General features: G+C 53.2%; 1 pseudogene; it reads left to right on the top strand.

Annotated features, from left to right (window-relative positions):
- The window catches only part of LOC112208006 (SH2B adapter protein 2-like), a 28,683-nt pseudogene extending 12,547 nt beyond the window's left edge, over positions 1–16,136 (top strand).
- The last annotated feature ends 2,968 nt before the right edge of the window (positions 16,137–19,104 follow it).

The following is a 19,104-nucleotide window of genomic DNA, read 5'->3' as shown; positions in this document are numbered from 1 at the left end:
TCACACACAGGAAGGGTAACTATTGTCTGGTGAGATGTTTGTTTCAGAGATATTTTTACCTGCTTATGTGTGTATTGGGCCCCAGTGTTAAATGTATTTCTCACAATGGGTCAAGGTCAAAAATAAGAAAACCACAGATCTCGTGGGTGCATTGGGCAGAGGGCAGCCCAGGTGGGGTTTTCTCCTCAGGGCTTGGAGGTGGGAGGCTCAGATGTCAATTCTGGTTCTGTCCTGGACTTGCAAGGTGACTATAGGAGGAGGTCCTTTTTTTTTTTTTCTTTTTTTTTTTTTGAGGCATCGTCTCACTCTGTCACCCAGGTGGGGGTATAGTGGTGCCATCATAGCTCACTGCAGCCTCGACCTCCCCTGATCAAGCGATCCTTCCACCTTAGCTTCCCAAATAGCTGGAACTACAGGCACGCATGCCACCACACTCGGCTAAGTTTTTTGGTCTCTTTTTGTTTCGTTTTTTTTTCTGTGAAACGGAGTTTCATTCTTGTCGCCCAGGCTGGAGTGCAATGGCACAATCTCAGCTCACCGCAACCTCCACCTCCTGGGTTCAATCGATTCTCCTGCCTCAGCCTCCCAGATAGCTGGGACTACAGGCATGCACCACCACGCCTGGCTAATTTTGTATATTTTTTAGTAGAGATGGGGTTTCTCCATGTTGGTCAGGCTGGTCTCAAACTCCTGACTTCAGATGATCCGCCCGCCTCGGCCTCCCAAAGTGCTGGGATTACAGGCGTGAGCCACCACACCCAGCCCATTTTTTGGTCTCGAGTAAAGGTAAGGTCTTGCTATGTTGTCCAGGCTGTCCTTGAACTACTGGACTCAGGCCATCCTCCTGCCTCGGCCTCCCAAAGTGCTAGGATTACAGGCATGAGCCACCATGCCTAGCCAGGAAAAATTTCTTTCTTGTTTCAAAGAAATGCCTTCCTCAGCTTCCCCCTCTGTGAAATGGGGATTGGGATACCTCTGTACCAGGGCGGCTGTGGCAGTCTATATGAGGGCCACTCTAACGCCTGGCAGCGGGGAGGGGATGGAAAGGGTGTCGGGAAGTGCTGGGGCCACTCACTGTCCTTTTTCTGGCCCCCAGGCCTCCAGGCCCAAGGTCAGCATCCCACTGTCAGCCATCATTGGGGTCCGCATCACCATGCCCCTGGAAATGCCAGAGAAGGATAACACATTCATCCTCAAGGTGAGGTCTCACCCCTAACCTCAGAGATCCTCCGGCTGCCCCAGGCCACCTTCCCTTTAGGTGCTACAGCTCCGTAGGGGAGCAAGGGGAAGGAGCCTAAGGCAGGACAGTAGTGGGAGGGAGCCCTGGTGTGGGGGGTTCCCAGACCCTATGACAGATGCCTAGCACATAGCTAAGACTTGAGTCTGGGCTCCACAGCCAGGTGCCTCGGGCGTCGCCCAACATCTGGGCCCCTTGCTCCCATTTACCCCTGGGCCTGGGCGAAGCTCATCAGTTTCACTTCCTGCCCTCCCTTCCCCCACTGGAGCTAGCACACACCCACCTCACTGGTGGCCAGCCGGCAGCAGTTATGCAAATGTTCCTGTCCCAGGGCACTGGAGTGTGGGAACTGGGCGGTCTCCCACAGAGCGCACAAAGGCATCAAGGGTGGGCGGGGAGGCACCCCGGTGGGTCTAGGGGCAGCCCAGCCTTTCCGAGGCCCCACACCGCTGCCAGGGTGGCCTGCAGGGGTTTCTGAGGACACGGCTCCAGGCTGCCAGAGCTGTGGTCCCTGGGCCTCCGCAAAGGATCAGAGGGTGTTGGTGAAGCAATGTCCCCGGGGAGGCCTGGTCCCACCCACTCATCCTGCATGAAGCCCCCACCCTCTTCTCCCAGCTTCTGGTTGTGTTTGTGTTTCTGCCCGTTCTCATTTGTTTAGTCACAGACTCACTTATTCATTTAGCGAGTGTTTACCAACCCCGGACCCTGAGTCATCCCAGGCTGGGGGCTGGGGACACAGCCCCTGCCCACCTGGTACCCTCTAAACTGCTGATCATGCATGACAGCCTTGAGGCAGAGGGGCTCACCTGCCTCAGTTTCCCCATCTGTTCAGAGCGGGATTAAAGGCAGTCTCCGAGAACCCTCCCAGCTCTGTCATCCTGGGAGCCCAACAACTACATTTTTTTTGTTTTTTTTTTTCTTTGTTTGGAGATGGGTCCCACCCTGTCACCCAGGTTGGAGTGCAATGGCGCGATCTCAGCTCACTACAACCTCCTCCTCCCGGGCTCAGGTGATCCTTCCATCTCAGCCTCTTGAGTAGCTGGGACCAAAGGCACACGCCACCATGCTTGGCTAATTTCTGTATTTTTGGTAGAGACAGCATTTCACTATGTTGCCCAGGCTGGTCTCGAACTCCTGAGCTCAGGAGATCTGCCCTCCTCAGCCTCTCAAAGTGCTGGGATTACAGGCGTGAGCCACCACGCCCAGCCCAACAACTGCATATTGACAGAGGCACACCACCGGAAGCCAACAGCACGGGACCTGGGTGTCCCAGAGACCTGGGTTCAGGCCCTGGCCCTGCCACTGGCTGCTGTGTGACTTTGAGCAAGTTCCTTGGCCTCCCTGAACCTTGGTCTTCTCATCTATAAAATGGGGGAAATGGCTCCTCTCCCTCACAGGGCCGTTGGGAGGAGTTGAGCAGAATGCAGGGTTATGCTCTGGGCCTGGCCCCAGCAGGGATGTCTCCTGCCCTCTTCCCCTTCAGAGGCTTCGTATCTCAAGCGCATGGCCATGCCGGTAGAACTCCAGGCACTAAGACATGCAAGCCCCCCTACTCAGTGTGCTTGGCCAGCCTGTCTCTCCACTCAACTTGAACCCCACCCCTGGGGTGCCAGGGCGTGGGTTGGGGATGCTGGGCCACCCATCCCTCCCCCTGCCAGCATGGCCTCCTCAGAGGCTGTGTCTCTAAGGCAGAGGAGCTGATATCAGTGGGGTGGGACATATCCCCAGTGGGGAGGCCCAGAAGGGAGGGAATACAGAGTGTGAGCTGGGTCCCTGGCCTGAGTTCCAGGTGGTGCCCGACGGTGACCCCACTTTCTTTCCTGCTGCTCATGCCCTTGAGCCCTGCTGTGGGAGAAGGGGATCAGCCATTTGACCACTCTGACCCTATGTCCTGTGGTCTGGAGCCCATCTGCTGACCGTGTTCTGCACTCCCGGCCACCTTCCTCCCCAGGTAGAGAATGGAGCCGAATACATCTTGGAGACCATCGACTCTCTGCAGAAGCACTCATGGGTAGCTGACATCCAGGGCTGCGTGGACCCCGGGTGAGTGTCCAAGTGGCCCGAGGATGGGTGGACAGGCTGGGTATATCCTTGGTCCAGCCTTCACCAGGAGCAGCTTCCTAGCAGGGCGGGAGCTCAGCTTGAGAAATAAGCAATTCAATGCGATTCAGGTTGGTGCCAGCCAGGATCACCCTCCTTAAAATACCCCCTACCTCCAATCGCCAGCAGACTCTGTGAGGCCTGCTCTATGGGGCCAGGGCCTGGGGACCTGGAAGGAAGTTGGACCAGGTCTTGTCTTCACCCCAGAGAGCCTCAGAGCACTGGGAGTTGGGCAGAGATGGCAGTGAGTCCCCAAAGGGCTGGGGACCTGGTGCAGTGGCTCACATCTGTGACCCCAACACTTTGGGAGGCCCAGCTGGGAGGACCGCTTGAGCCAGGAGTTCAAGACCAGCCTGGGCAACATAGCCAGGCCCTCTCTCTCTCTTTTTTTTTTTTTTTTTTTGAGACAGGGTTTTGCTCTGTTGCCCAGGCTGGAGTGCAGTGGTGTGATCTTGGCTCACTGCAATCTCCGCCTCCCAGGTTCAAGCAATTTTCCTGCCTCAGCCTCCTAAGTAGCTGTGATTACAGGCGCCCACTACCATGCCCAGCTAATTTTTATATTTTTAGTAGAGACGGGGTTTCATCATGTTGGCCAGGCTGGTCTCGAACTCCAGACCTCAAGTGATCCGCCCAACTCAGCCTCCCGAAGTGCTGGGATTACCGGCATGAGCCACTGTGCCCAGCCAACCCTGTCTCTTAAAATAAAAAAAAATAGAAAGAGCTGGAGAGAGGCTCCTAACCCAGGCCTGGGCTCAGGTCAGGGAAGAGTTGCTGTTAGGCATGCTCACCTAACCCGAGGCTTAAATAAAGAGTGGACCAATGCCAGGCAGAGGAAGATGGGAGAGGGCAGAGAGAAAAGCCCAGCAAAAAGAGTGGAAATGGAACTGGGCACGGTGGCATGCATCTGTTATCCCAGCTACTCAGGAGGCTGAGGCTGGAGGATCACTTGAGCCCAGGAGTTGGAGGCTGCAGTGATCTAGGATTGTGCCACTGCACTCCAGCCTGGGCAACAGAGCAAGACCCTAACTCTTAAAAAATAATAATAAAAATTTGGCCGGGGCCAGGCAGAGTGGCTCATGCCCGTAGTCCCAGCATTTTGGGAGGCCGAGGCAGGCGGATCACCTGAGGTCAGGAGCTTGAGACCAGCCTGGCCAACATGGTGAAAACCCATCTCTACTAAAAATACAAAAATTAGCCAGGCATCGTGGCGGGCATCTGTAATCCCAGCTACTCGAGAGGCTGAGGCAGGAGAATCGCTTGAACCCGGGAGGCAGAGGTTGCAGTGAGCTGAGACTGTGCCATTGCACTCCAGTCTGAGCGACAGAGCAAGACTCTGTCTCAAAATAATAATAATTTTAAAAGGTGTGCAAGTGTACAAGCACCTGGGACTCGCAGGGAACATCAAGGCCTTTGGGGTAGCCAGTGAGGAGGAGATTTTGATGAGAGCTCAGGAAACGGGTAGGTCAGGGACAATGGGAGCCATGGCAGGTAATAGGCAGAGGGCAGTTACGGTCAGCTGTGAACAGGAAGAGCAGCAAGAAGGTTGGCTCCACCATCCAGGAGAGATGCCAGGCCAGGAGTAGGAGGGATAGGCAGCCCGACAGGCTGAGCAATTGGCAGCAGCTCTGCTGGCTAATGGGGTGAGCCAAGCCCCGGGGGGAAGGGCCGCTGCTTTCTAATTAACAGCTTCATTTAAAGAAACACAATTAAGGTCCTGGGCGCCTCCCAGGCCCTGATCCACAAAGTGATTGTAATCCCTCCTCCACCGCCCTCCGGACCAGCTGCTCTGCAAACTCTTTCCCCAGCCGCTGTGAAGGTGAACCTCACTTACTGGAATTTTTGAGCTGGCAGGGTCCCAGACACCTCATGTCACAAATCAGGAGAGAAACCTTCCCACCCTCTGAGGGTCTCCACGGGATCCCAGGAGGAGCCCAGCCCCTCAGGGATAGTGGGCAGGGATCATGGGCCCTCAGTGGGGACTGTCCACTCAGTGGTATCCGGGCCAAGAGAGAGCCTTCCCCTTGGCTTTCTGAAGTTTCAGTGGAAAATCAATTTGCAAATGGCAGATAAATGAGAGAAAAGGCATACAAATTTATTTATTTATTTTTATTTTATTTTAGTATTTTATTTTTTAGAGGTAAGGTCTTGCTCTGTCGCCCAGGCTGGAGTACAGTGGTGCAATCAAGCTCACTGCAACCTCGACCTCCTGGGCTCGACTGATCTGCCTGCCTCAGCCTCCCAAGTAACTGGGACTGTAGGCACATACCACGATGACTGGCTTGATTTTTTTTTTTTTTGAGATGGAGTCTCGCTCCATCATCCAGGCTGGAATGTAATGGCACAATCTCAGCTCACTGCAACCTCCACCTCCCAGGTTCAAGCAATTCTCCTGCCTCAGCCTCCCAAGTAGCTGAGATTATAGGCACCTGCCAACAAGCCAAGCTAATTTTTGTATTTTTAGCAGAGACGGGGTTTCCCCATGGTGGTCAGGCTCGTCTCGAACTCTTGACGTCAGGTGATCTGACAACCTCATCATCCCAAAGTGCTGGGATTACAGGCGTGAGCCACTGCAACTGGCCTTTTTTTTTTTTTTTTTTTTTTTTTAGAGACGGGATCGGGATCGTGCTATGTTGCCCAGGCTGGTCTTGAATTCCTGGGTTCAAGAGACCCGCCTGCCTCAGCCTCCCAAAGCACTGGGATTACAGGCATGAGCCACAGTGCTTAGCTGCACAAGGTAGATTAATAGGAGACAAAGAGTGTAAATTTATCTAACGTGTATACATAGGAGCCTTCAGAATGAAGACTCAAAGATACAGGGGAGGGCCGGGCGTGGTGGTGCACACCTGTAATCCCAGCACTTTGGGAGGCTGAGGCAGGCACATCACCTGAGGTCAGGAGTTCCAGACCAGCCTGGCCAACATGGGGAAACCCCATCTCTACTAAAAATACAAACATTAGCTGGAGGTGGTGGCGGGCCCGCTGTGATCCCAGCTGCTCGGGAGGCTGAGACAGGAGAATTGCTTGAACCTGGGAGGCGGAGGTTGCAGTGAGCTGAGATTGCACCACTGAACTCCACTGGGTGACAGAGTGAGACTCAGTCTCAAAAAAAAAAAAAAAGCCCAGGCATGGTGGCTCATGCCTGTAATCCCAGTACTTTGGGAGGCCGAGGCAGGCGGATCACGAGGTCAGGAGTTTGAGACCAGCTTGGTCAACATGGTGAAACCTCATCTCTACTAAAAATACAAAAATTAGCTGGGCCTAGTGGTGGCATGCGCCTGTAATCCCAACTACTTGGGAGGCTGAGGCAGGAGAATCACTTGAACCTGGGAGGCAGAGGTTGCAGTGAGCTGAGATCACGCCACTGCATTCCAGCCTGGGCAACAGAGGGAGACTCTGTCTCAAAAAAAGGATACAGGGAAATGGTCCATTTTTATGCTTAGGTTCAGCAAAGTATGGACAGCAGTGTAGAAAGAGGATTGGACACAAAGGGTAGGATCTAAAGGGAATAGACTGAGCAGGGGACCCAGCCAGGCCTGTCTGTCCAGATTCTTCTTGGCCTCTCTGAGTAGCATTCCTTCCTTCTGGGTGTGGGACAGAACCCTATCTTGAATGGGGGTCTTATGACCTACAGTCAAACCAGGCAGATTGGGTAATTTCTTTTTCTTTTTTTCTTTCTTTCTTGCTTTCCTTTCCTTCTTCCCTTTCTTTCTTTCCTTTTGTTTTTACTTTTTTTTCCTGCTCCGTTGCCCAAGCAGGAGGGCAGTGGGGCATGATCACAGCTCACTGCAGCCTCCAACTCCTGGACTCCATTGACCCTCCTGCCTCACCACCACGCCCAGCTAATTTTCTTTTATTAAGAGGAGATTCTCAGGGCCGGGCGCGGTGGCTCATGCCTGTAATCCCAACACTTTGGGAGGCCAAGGTGGGCGGATCACCTGAGGTTGGGAGTTTGAGATCAGCCTGGCCAACATGGAGAAACCCCATCTCTACTAAAAATACAAAATCAGCCGGGTGTGGTGGTACATGCCTGTAATATCAGCTACTCGGGAGGCTGAGGCAGGAGAATTGCTTGAACCCCCGGGAGGCAGAGGTTGCAGTGAGCCAGGATTGCGCCATTGCACTCCAGCCTGGGCAACAAGAGCAAAACTCTATCTAAACAAAAAAAAAAAAAAAAAAAAAAAGACGTGTTCTCGCGGCCAGGTGCAGTGGCTCACGCCTGTAATCCCCACACTCTGGGAAGCCAAGGCGGGCAGATCACCAGTTTGAGACCAGCGTGGCCAACATGGTGAAACCCCATCTCTGCAAAAAATACAAAAAAAAAAAAAAATTAGCTGGGCATGGTGGCACATGCTTGTGATCCCAGCTACTCAGGAGGCTGAGGCAGGGGAATCACTTGAACCCGGGAGGCAGAAGTTGCGGTGAGCTGAGATCGTGCCACTGCACTCCAGCCTGGGTGACAGAGCAAGACTCCCATCTCAAAAAAAACAAACAAACAAAAAAGATGGGGGTCTCGCTATGTTGCCCAAGCTGATCTCAAACTCCTGACCTCAAGTGATCCTCCCACCTCAGCCTCCCAGAATGCTAGGATTACAAACATGAGCCACTGTGCCTGGCTGGATAATTTCTTTATGACAAGTTTTTACATAGAATATTTTTAGGTTGGCCGGGCGCAGTGGCTCACGCCTGTAATCCCAGCATTTTTGGAGGACGAGGCAGGCAGATCACGAGGTCAGTTTGAGACCAGACTGGCCAACACAGTGAAACCTCATCTCTACTAAAAATACAAAAAAATTAGCCGGGCATGGTGGCAGATGCCTGTAATCCCAGCTACTCAGGAGGCTGAGGCAGGAGAATCGCTTGAACCCAGGAGGCAGAGGCAAAGTGAGCCGAGATCGCGCCACTGCACTCCAGCCCTGGCAACAGAGTGAGACTCTCTGTCTCAAAAAAAAAAAAAGAATATTTTTAGGTTTTATGACTACGTTTTGGAAAAAGGGGTTCTGGTTTCTGTGACCCACCTTGGGAAAGAGGGACTTTTGTTTCTCTGGTGCCTCTGGGGAGAAGAGGACTGAGAGACAAGTAGGCAGGAGAAGGTCAGAGAAAAACTTTTTTGTTCGAGGCTGCTGCTGAGGACTTTGTTTTGCGGTATTGTTTTCTGAGCCCCAACAGTGGCCTGGTCAATCACACGGTGGCCACAGAGCCAGTGTAGGGTGGGACAGAGGGACATGGAGGCAGAGGGAGGTGACCAGAGCCAGGAGGCCTAGATGCTGGGCCATGGGACTGCCAGCCACTGCCTGGCCACATAAGTAGCCTGTGTTCCGAGTCCAAGTCCCACGGCAGGACATGGTTTCCATTTCTTGTCTCCACAGTGACAGTGAGGAAGACACCGAGCTCTCCTGTACCCGAGGAGGCTGTCTGGCCAGCCGCGTGGCCTCCTGCAGCTGTGAGCTCCTGACTGATGGTAGGGAGGGGGACAGGGTTGAAGGAGGGGCACACTCAGGGTGGACAGATAAAGATACGTGCATCTTACCTGCCACTTCCCCAGCAGTCGACCTGCCCCGCCCCCCAGAGACGACAGCCGTGGGTGCAGTGGTGACAGCCCCCCACAGCTGAGGTCGAGATGCCGTCAGAGAATCCCTGATCCATGTCCCGCTAGAGACCTTTCTGCAGACCCTGGAATCCCCGGGCGGCAGCGGCAGTGACAGCAATAACACAGGTGCCAGTGGGGACAGGCTGCTCTTCCCATCCCACCTCTCCTGGACCCCCACCCCCAGCCATGGCCACCCATGGGCTCCCTAAACCTTGCTAAGCCTCAGAAGCTGTGACATCTCATCCTCCTGGGTCCTTCACACGTCTCCGAAGTACTTCTGGCTTTTGTAGACTTGTCTAGGAACCTGGCCCCTCCCACTGGACCCAGTTTCAATAGAAAATGTTCACAGGGGCCGGGTGCGGTGGCTCACGCCTGTAATCCCAACACTTTGGGAGGCCAAAGCGGGCGGATCACCTGAGGTCAGGAGTTCGAGACCAGCCTGGCTAACATGGCAAAACCCCATCACTACTAAAAATATTAAAATTAGCTGGGTGTGGTGGTGCACACATGTAGTCCCAGCTACTCGGGAGGCTGAGGCAGGAGAATCACTTGAACCCGGGAGGCGGAGGTTGCAGTGAGCCGAGATCACGCCACTGCACTCCAGCCTGGGCGACAGAGTGAGACTATGTCTCAAAAAAAAAGAAAGAAAAGAAAATGCTCACAGGGGCTGGGTGCAGTGTCTCACACCTGTAATCCCAGCCAGTGTTTTTTGAGGCTGAGGATCACTTGAAGCCAGGAGTTTGAGACTAGCCTGGACAACATAGCAAGACGCTATCTGTACAAAATTTTTGAGACAAGAGTCTCACTTTGTTGCCCACGCTGGAGTGCAGTGGCGGATCACAACTCACTGCAACCTCCACCCCCAAGTTCAAGCAATTCTCATGTCTCAGCCTCCCGAGTAGCTGAGATTACAGGTGCCCGCCACCTCGCCTGGCTCATTTTTGTATTTTTAGTAGAGATGGGGTTTTGCCATGTTGGCCAGGCTGATCTTGAACTCCTGACCTAAGTGCTGGAATTATAGGTGTGAGCCACCACGCCTGGCCACAAACATTTTTGTGCCTGTAGTCCCAGCTACTTGGGAGGCCGAGGTGGGAGGATCACTTGAGCCCAGGAGGTCAAGCCTACAGTGAACTGTGATCACACCATTGTACTCCAGCCTGGGCAACAGAGAGAGACCCTGTGAAAAAAAAAAAAAGAAAAGAAAAGAAGAAAGGAGGGAGGGAGGGAGGGAGGGAGGGAGGGAGGGAGGGAAGGAAGGAGCTCACAGAAAAGGGTCCATAGGGTTGGAATCAGGGATTGGGAACAGGCGACTGGATTTGTTCCTAAGTTTGCTGATGACTTACAGAGCAACTCCAGGATAGTCCTTCACAGCTCTGTGCCTCAGTTTACCTCATAGACTTCACCAGTGGGTTGGGTCAGCTCCCTGCCCAACTCTAAAATTATTCCAGCTGGGCACAGTGGCTCATACCTGTAATCTCAGCACTTCAAGCGGCCAAGGCAGGAGGATCGTTTGAGCCCAGGACTTCCAGACTAGTCTGGGCAACAAGACTCTGTCTCTACAAAAAATAAACAAAAATTAGCCAGGCATTGTGGCACAGGCTTATAGTCCTAGCTACCCAGGAGGCTGAGGTGGGAGGACTGCTTGAGCCCAGGAGGCCAAGGCTGCAGTGAGCTATGATTGTGCCACTAGACTTCAGCCTGGGTGACAGAGCGAGACCCTATCTCAAAAAATAAGTTAAATAAATAAATAAAATTATTTGGCTGGGCGCAGTGGCTCACACCTGTAATCCCAGCACTTTGGGAGGCCAAGACGGGCAGATTGCCTGAGCTCAGGAGTTAAGACCGGCCTGAGCAACATGGTGAAACCCTGTCTCTACTAAAAATACAAAAATTAGCCTGGTATAGTGGTGCATGACTGTAATCCCAGATACTCGGGAGGCTGAGGCAGGAGAATCACTAGAACCTGCAAGACGGAGGTTGCAGTGAGTCGAGATCACGCCACTGCATTCCAGCCTGGGCAACAGAGCAAGACTCTGCTCAAACAAAAAAATATTCAGGCCAGGTGCAGTGGCTCACACCTGTAATCCCAGCACTTTGGGAGGCCAAGGCAGGAGGATCACTTGAGCCTAGGAGTTTGAGACCAGCCTGGGGAACACAGCAAGACTCCATCTCTAAAAAATAAAAAATAAGGCTGGGCGCAATGGCTTACGCCTATAATCGCAGCACTTTGGGAGGCCGAGGTGGGTGGATCATCTGAGGTCAGGAGTTTGAGACCAGCCTGACCAACACGGTGAAACCCCATCTCTACTAAAAATACAAAAATTAGTTGGGTGTGGTGGCGGGCGCCTGTAATCCCAGCTACTCGGGAGGCTGAGGGAGGAGAATCGCTTGAACCCGGAAGGCAGAGGTTACAGTCAGCCACCGGGATTGCAGCATCGCCCTCCAGCCTGGGCGACAAGAGCGAAACTTCGTCTCAAAAAAAAAAAAAAACTAAAACCCAACAAACTTTTTAAAAATTATTCCAACAGCATTTTGCATGTAAAAAAACCAACAAGATGTCACCTCTCTTCTCACATTTATTTATTTGTCCCCCTTTCTCCTTCCCCCCATGTTCCTCACACTGTCATCCCCACCTCAGGGGAACAGGGTGCAGAGACGGATCCCGAGGCTGAACCCGAGCTGGAGCTATCCGACTACCCATGGTTCCATGGGACACTGTCCCGGGTCAAGGCTGCTCAACTGGTTCTGGCAGGGGGTCCCCGGAACCACGGCCTCTTCGTGATCCGCCAAAGTGAGACTCGGCCTGGGGAGTACGTGCTGACCTTCAACTTCCAGGGCAAGGCCAAGGCAAGTGTGTGTGGGGCGCCATGGGGGTGCAGTGGCCAGGCCTGAGGGAGAGGGGTCATGGTGACCCCGGTCCTGAGGCTGTGCCCTGGAAGCAGCTGCAGGCGAACAGGTGTGGCATGACTTCCCACGGGCCCCACTCACCCCAGCCATGCTCCGTGAGCCACCTGCGTCCCTCCTACACATCACTGAGGGACTGCAGTCAGCCCTATTTCAGCCTCTCCATTCTCCAGAAGGGGAGGCCACCTACTGGCGGCTGAGCCCTCAGGAGGCTGGGCCCTTCTAATAACCCAAATTTGCAAATCCTTTCAGCTCCTGCGCGCCAGGGGATCTCATAGCACTGGAGCTTCGGAGGGTCTCCACCCAGAGATCGCCCAGTGGGGGGTGGGAGCCAACCAAGGCCCTCAGAGCCCCACCTTCTGCCCCACCGACCTCAGACAGCCCCTCTTCCCTGCCCAGGTTAGGTCACCAACCCCTGAGGAACACAGACGGGCAAACCCTAGAGACCCAGCAGGGGAGGAGGAGCTGGGCTGGGTGGGAGAGCTGTGCAGGGTCTGGGGGGTGGGGTTCAGCATTGGAGGGGACAGCCTGATCAGAGACCTGCAGGGGAGGGAGAATTGTGGAGGGGAAGACAGTCAGGGAGGCGATCCCGACAGCACCCAGCTGGATCAGAGGCATGATGGTACACCCAGGCGGTGTGCTTTCAAGGAAGAGGATTCCTTGCTATTATTGACCTAAAATGCTTTGTTTTTGTTTTTGTTTTTGTTTTGAGACAGTCTCGCTCTATCCTCCAGGCTGGATTGCAACATCGCAATCTCAGCTCACTGCAACCTCCGCCTCCCGGGTTCAAGCGATTCTTGTGCCTCAGCCTCCCAAGTAGCTGGGATTACAGACACGTACCACCACACCTGGCTAATTTTTGTATTTTTAGTAGAGACGGGGTTTCACCATGTTGGCCAGGCTGGTCTCAAACTCCTGACCTCAGGTGATCCACCCACCTCAGCCTCCCAAAGTGCTGGGATTACAGGCGTGAGCCCCCACGCCCGGCCTATTGACCTGAAATTCAAAGGAAAATTTGACAGCAAAGGCAAATGATTATGGGGGGGTGCAATGTGGCCAGAGGGGGCAGGAACCTCAGTGCCCGCCCCCGCATCCCAGGTTTCCGATAAGGAAACACTCAGCCTGGGCTCCTGCCAGGACGGATTTCCTGGCGGCCCCTACTAGAGGAAGGAGAACCTTAGGACTCCTGCTCCAGGCCTGCAGCTGGGGGACAGTGTCTCTCTGCAGGGACCCCGGCTGCCCTAACCCCTAGTGGCTCAGTGCAGAACCTCTGGTGGCTTCTCTCCTCTGCCAGGTTGGCCCCACCGTGCAGGAGGTAGCACCTCCACCAGGGACATTTCCTTGGCAAGCAGCCACTCTTACAGTTCCTCCAACAACCAGGTGCTTAAGGCCATCCCTGGTGACGTGCAATTTACTTCTCAGCCAGTGCTGCTCCTGGCAGCCTCCCAGAGGGCCTGGATCTGACTCATGCCCAAGCCAGAGGCTAGGATGGGGGAACAAAGGGTGGGTGGCAAGCTCCTCTCCTTCCTGGAACAAGACCCAGCCTTGAACCTGCCTCTCACCTCTCTACCCGGCTGCTCTTCTCCCAGAGTGGAGATGACTGCCTCAGGACTGATAATTGAATGGTGGGACAAAGCAGGAACCCCAGCCTCCAGCTTACATACCTCCTGGGAGGGAAGATCACTACCTTCCCAGAGGCAACTCTTTCCACCTTCACAGAATAAATGTCTGGAAGGTCTGGCAGAAGATTGGGATGCGTCCAACTTGCTTCTTCTCACCCCAGGGACCCAGCTGTGCCCTGTGCAGGCTCTGCCCAGCTATGAGGCTGTGGTGGGACCCCTCTGTGCTGTTTCTTTCGGGCTGAGTCCCTGCATTGTCCTAGCAACTTATTCTGCTAAGTGGCAGAGCTCACTTGTGGGACCGCCACCCCGCTCCAGGGATTGTCTGTATTTTTTTGTTTGTTTTTTAAAGGGTTGGGGGGTATCTCACCATGTTGGCCAGGATGGTCTTGAACTCCTGACCTCCCGTGATCCATTCCCCTCAGTCTCCCAAAGTGCTGGGATTACAGGCGTGAGCCACCGCACCTAGCAGATTGCCTGTCTTTTATGCAGGTGGCCAGACCAGCTCCCCCTCCTGGGCTTGGGGCTATGTGTGTACCCTCAAACCACTCCTCTTAGCTCCCCTCTTGCCCCACACACCCCAGAGATAGCCACTTTTTTCTGCAGTGGGATACATGTTGAGCAAAATAGGGCTTAAGTCAGAGACCTGCAGCTCTCCACTAGACACCACAGGCCTATGGTTTCTTACCCTGAGGCACCTGCCTCACACAGGCCCTAGAGACCTAGAGAGAAGCCAGCCCTGTTCCAGCTGTTCCCACAGCGTGCCGTCACTCCTCCCTAGCCAGCCCTGTTCCAGCTGTTCCCACAGCGTGCCGTCACTCCTCCCTAGCCAGCCCTGGGGAGCTTTCCATGCCTCCGGGTTTTGGCTCTGCAGGGACAGAGGGCCAACCTCTAGCCTCCTGGGCTGGGGGAACCACCCAAACAGGAGTTTTCTTCCCTGCTCTGTGCTCTGTGACCATGGGCCAGTCACTCCCCCTCCCTGGGCCTTGGTTTTCCTTTCTCTAACATGGGGGCAGTAATCCCTATCTTCTGGCGTTAGGGAGGGGATTAGAGATTATAGGTATGTAGGGCATGGGCCCATAGTGGGGGTGCTCCCAGCATGGGGACAATGCCTGATGCCTTCCATCTCAGCCTGGGTCCGTTGCCCCCATTCCCCATCTCCAGATGGGGCTCACGTGTGAGGGGCCCCCTGGCCCTGACACAGCCCCATACAGCCCCTGTGAGCCTTGGTCCTTCCATCAACCCCCAAAGGCGCTTACCCAGGTGCCCAGCCCCGGACCTGTCCCTGACCACACCCACCTGTACCCACAGCACCTGCGCCTGTCCCTGAATGGCCACGGCCAGTGTCACGTACAGCATCTGTGGTTCCAGTCTGTGCTTGACATGCTCCGCCACTTCCACACACACCCCATCCCACTGAAGTCAGGGGGCTCGGCCGACATCACCCTTCGCAGCTATGTGCGGGCCCAGGGCCCCCCACCAGGTAAGATGCCGCCACCTGGCTGGTGTGATTACTCAAGAAGACTTCCCGTTGATTACTCAAGAAGGTGGTCCCTGGGGTGGGATAAGCCCCAGGTCTCCTGTCCCATAGCCTCAGCCGTGTCCCTCCCACCGTAGCCTAGCCACAGCAATTTCAAGCAGTCACGTCATAAGGAATGGAGGCAGAAGTGGCAGCCTAGAGGCAGCCAGGTCCCTAATGATTCCTGGCAAGGGGAAGGGGGCGCCCAACAGCAGTGCAGGTGGGTGTATGGGGGTGGGGACAGGGGTGTGGATTGGGGCAAGTGGGATGAAAGGAGCTGGGCATATGGATTCCTAAGCCCTGCACTGGGGAGGCTCAGAGCAAAGCTGCTGGGACCGAGCACTAAGGGCATGGGTGCATGTGCATGCGTGTGCTTGTGTGTGTGCATGAGTGTATGTGTGCATGTGCCCGTGTGCGTACGCTTACGTGTGCGTGTGCATGCATATGCATGAGTGTGTGCATGCGTGCATGGGCGCGCGTGTGCTTGTGTGCCTGTGTGCGAGCGTGTGCATTATGTGTGCGTGTGTGTGCACTCCTGTGCATGTGGCTATATGGGCGTGCACACGCGTGGTTAGGTACATGTATGTGTGTGTGCTTCTGTTTATGCATGTGGGCGGGTGTGCTTGCATATGTGTCCGAGGACATGGGCTGCAACTCGGAAACCTGAGCGTGGGCCCTGGCCCCTTGAGGGATCCCGGCCTCCCTGCAGGATGTGGCCAGCCCAGGTCCCCACTCACGCCCTGCTGTCGCCTTGTTGCAGAGCCGGGCCCCACGCCCCCTGCCGCGCCCGCGTCCCCGGCCTGCTGGAGCGACTCGCCCGGCCAGCACTACTTCTCCAGCCTCGCCGCGGCCGCCTGCCCGCCTGCCTCGCCCTCCGACGCCGCCGGCGCCTCCTCGTCTTCCGCCTCGTCGTCCTCTGCCGCGTCGGGGCCCGCCCCCCCGCGCCCCGTCGAGGGCCAGCTCAGCGCGCGGAGCCGCAGCAACAGCGCCGAGCGCCTGCTGGAGGCCGTGGCCGCCACCGCCGCCGAGGAGCCCCCGGAGGCCGCGCCCGGCCGCGCGTGCGCCGTGGAGAACCAGTACTCCTACTAGCCCGCGGCGCCGCCCGGGTGGGACACGCCAAGCTCTTCAGTGAAGACACGATGTTATTAAAAGCCTGCTTTAGGGACTGCACCGGGCTCTCCTGTCGTCCTTTCTCCCACGGGGAAGGCGGGGACTGCGGGGCAGCCACTCTCAGAGACCCCCGTCCATCAGGGACCCCCGTCCAGCCCAGTGTGGCCTGACACCTGCCAGGCCCCCTTGCAGCTCTGTCTCTGGTGGGACAGCTGAGGGACTCCCCATGGGGCGTCGGGCAGCACCTGAAAGAGGGCCCAACAGCAAGGGTTAGGGCTTAGGATCGGGAGGGGGCTTTACTGGAGCTGTGAGGGAGAGAGATGGGAGGTGGTAACAATGAGAGGTGCTGAAAAGAGAGGAGGGGGCATTCAGGACACAGTGAGGGATGGGGAGCACGCCCAAGTCATACGGAGAGCTTGGATGCCAGGAGGAGGAAGTCGAGGCCCAGACTGGGAGGGTAAAGGCGTTTTTAGACAGATCTATGAAGCCTGGCGGTGTGGACAGGGCGGCAGGGCAGGAAGAGACCTGGCAGTGTGGACAGGGGGGCAGGGCGGCAGGGCAGGAAGAAGCCTGGCGGTGTGGACAGGGCGGCAGGGCAGGAAGAAGCCTGGCGGTGTGGACAGGGCGGCAGGGCAGGAAGAAGCCTGGCGGTGTGGACAGGGCGGCAGGGCAGGAAGAAGCCTGGCGGTGTGGACAGGGCGGCAGGACAGGATGTCTCCATATTAGCCCTTAGGGGATTGGGCAATGGAAGAGGCTGGATTTCCCAGCTCGGTGGTAGACTTAAACTTGGAAGAAACTTAAAGAGCCCTCCCACCCACCGCGCTCCACCCCATTCACACCCAGCCCCCACCCTGTCTCATTCCCACCCCACACCTACCCACAAGTGGAATGCCAGCTGTGACTCCCATGACCCCAGGCTCTGGAGACACTGCTTGCTGGCAGTCCCAGCACCCCAGTCCCCAGGCAGTGTTAGACTTGAATTGAACAAAATCACATTATTTACTTTTTGCTTTAATAAGGAGGTGATTATTAGAAGATGAACCATGACTACCAAGATAGCAGGTATAGATTCTTTTTAACAAAATTAATTTAGATTATATTCACTATCTTAAGATACTTATGCACATAAATCATATCTCTATGTATTTTTGCATGAAACATAGAGTATATGAAATAAAATGAATGCAATGAATAGAAATTTAATCATATATTTACCTGAATTATTAGATTATTCATAAGTAGCTTATTAGAGGCAGTAAAAGTCGACAGAGAATGATTGCAATATGCAGATGTGATGTAAGTCTGTGATATTTTAGAAGAAATTTTCCTGTAAATCACACATGAAAGATGCAGCCACTCATGCTGGACAACTGCCTGGTGTTCCCAAGAAACAGGGACAACCAAAGGGCACCTCAGTAAGTTTATACTGGACCATAGATAATAAACTCATCAACAAACACCAGATTTTTGTTCTGGAGAAAAAGATGAAAGCTTTTGAACAGTACTAGTCATCACCAAGGAAACTGTGGTGGAGTAAAAAAATTTTAAGAAGATATCAACATTGCAGTAAATCAACCTAACCTGGAAATGTGTTTGGTGACAAACTGAATTTTCCTAGGTGTCGGCAAACTAACTCTTTTAAGGCCCCACTAGGGGCCTTAAGTGATGTACTCCCCAATTCTTCCATAGATGCACAAAAATACTAACTGATCTATTCATTGTGTGTCTTTAGAAATGCAGACATTTAATGGGTTACAAAGCTTAACTGCTAGACACATTCATTAGATGTGAACAGTTAATATGTAGTCATTTATGTTGGCTTCTAAATTATCCTCATCACTCTTTTGAGACATAGCAGCTCATCCTAGGCCAATGATATCAACCATGGCTGTACTGTGAACTGTAATCCAGTATCTTTCTCTCAACACCTCCTCTCTTCTCAGCTAAGGGTGTTGTATATTGAAGATGCTCTGCTTTTCCCTCTGACTTTCATCACTTAAAACTTTGTTGATTTCACCTGAGGCAAATTGACAAATATTTTTAATCATCTTTCACCTTTCTTTCTCACTTCCAACCCTTCTCCAATTGCCTGACTGAAATTTCTATTCCTTTTCCTGTTTTTTTCCTACATATTTCAGAAATGGCCCTGATTTGAGCAGAAAATATTAAGAATAATGCTAATAAAAACACATTCATGTTTTCAAATGTAATTAAATTTTTAAAAAGTTTAATGCTCAAACATTTCTAGAAATATCCTGAATTACATTTCAGAAGTTTTATAAACTATCTCAGCTATTTCTTTTCCTCAAGTGAATATTTTATCATCATACATATTCAAAATAAATAAAATACTATGTTATTCAATTATTATGTTACCATACTACTGCTGTTTTAGTTCATTCAGCTATAACAAAATATGACAGACTGGGTGGCTTATAAAGAACAGAAATTTGTTTTACACAGTTCTGGAGGCTGGGAAGGTCAAGGTCAAGGCACTGGCAGATTTGGTGTCTGGTGAGGGTCCACTTTCTGGATCATATATAGTGCCTTCTCCTTGTGTCCTCACATGGTCAAAGGGGTGAGGGGTCTCTCTTGAGCAGGTTTTATAAGAGCACTAATCTCATTCCTGAGGGCTCTGACCCCATGACCTAATTATCTCCCAAAGTAACCACCTTTTAATACCATCTCCTTGAGGGTTAGGATTTTAACATATGAATTTGGTGAGGACACAAACATTCAGACCATAGCAATTGCCTTTTTCTCATAACATATAAACTCTCAAACTATATTATATGGTAATTAGACTTTAGAAATTAGTTTTAAAAATCTAACTACAATGTTCAAACAACGAATTCACTAGGAAACTTTTAGAAAATAACTGATTTCTAAGTTGGAGACATACTATGTAACTGTATTAAGTCACAAAGCTCAAATTCAGTTTTTCTATTTGACTTCAGTGTCAAGATTCTTCACATTTTTGCTAGGCTACTTACTCTCCATGTTCAAGTTATCTCTAATGACTATATCA

The sequence above is a fragment of the Pan troglodytes genome, chromosome 6 (genome assembly GCF_028858775.2).
Source record: "Pan troglodytes isolate AG18354 chromosome 6, NHGRI_mPanTro3-v2.0_pri, whole genome shotgun sequence".
Classification (NCBI taxonomy): Eukaryota; Metazoa; Chordata; class Mammalia; order Primates; family Hominidae; genus Pan; species Pan troglodytes.
The sequence above is the reverse complement of the archived record's forward strand: the minus strand, read 5'-3'. Positions and strand labels throughout refer to the sequence as shown.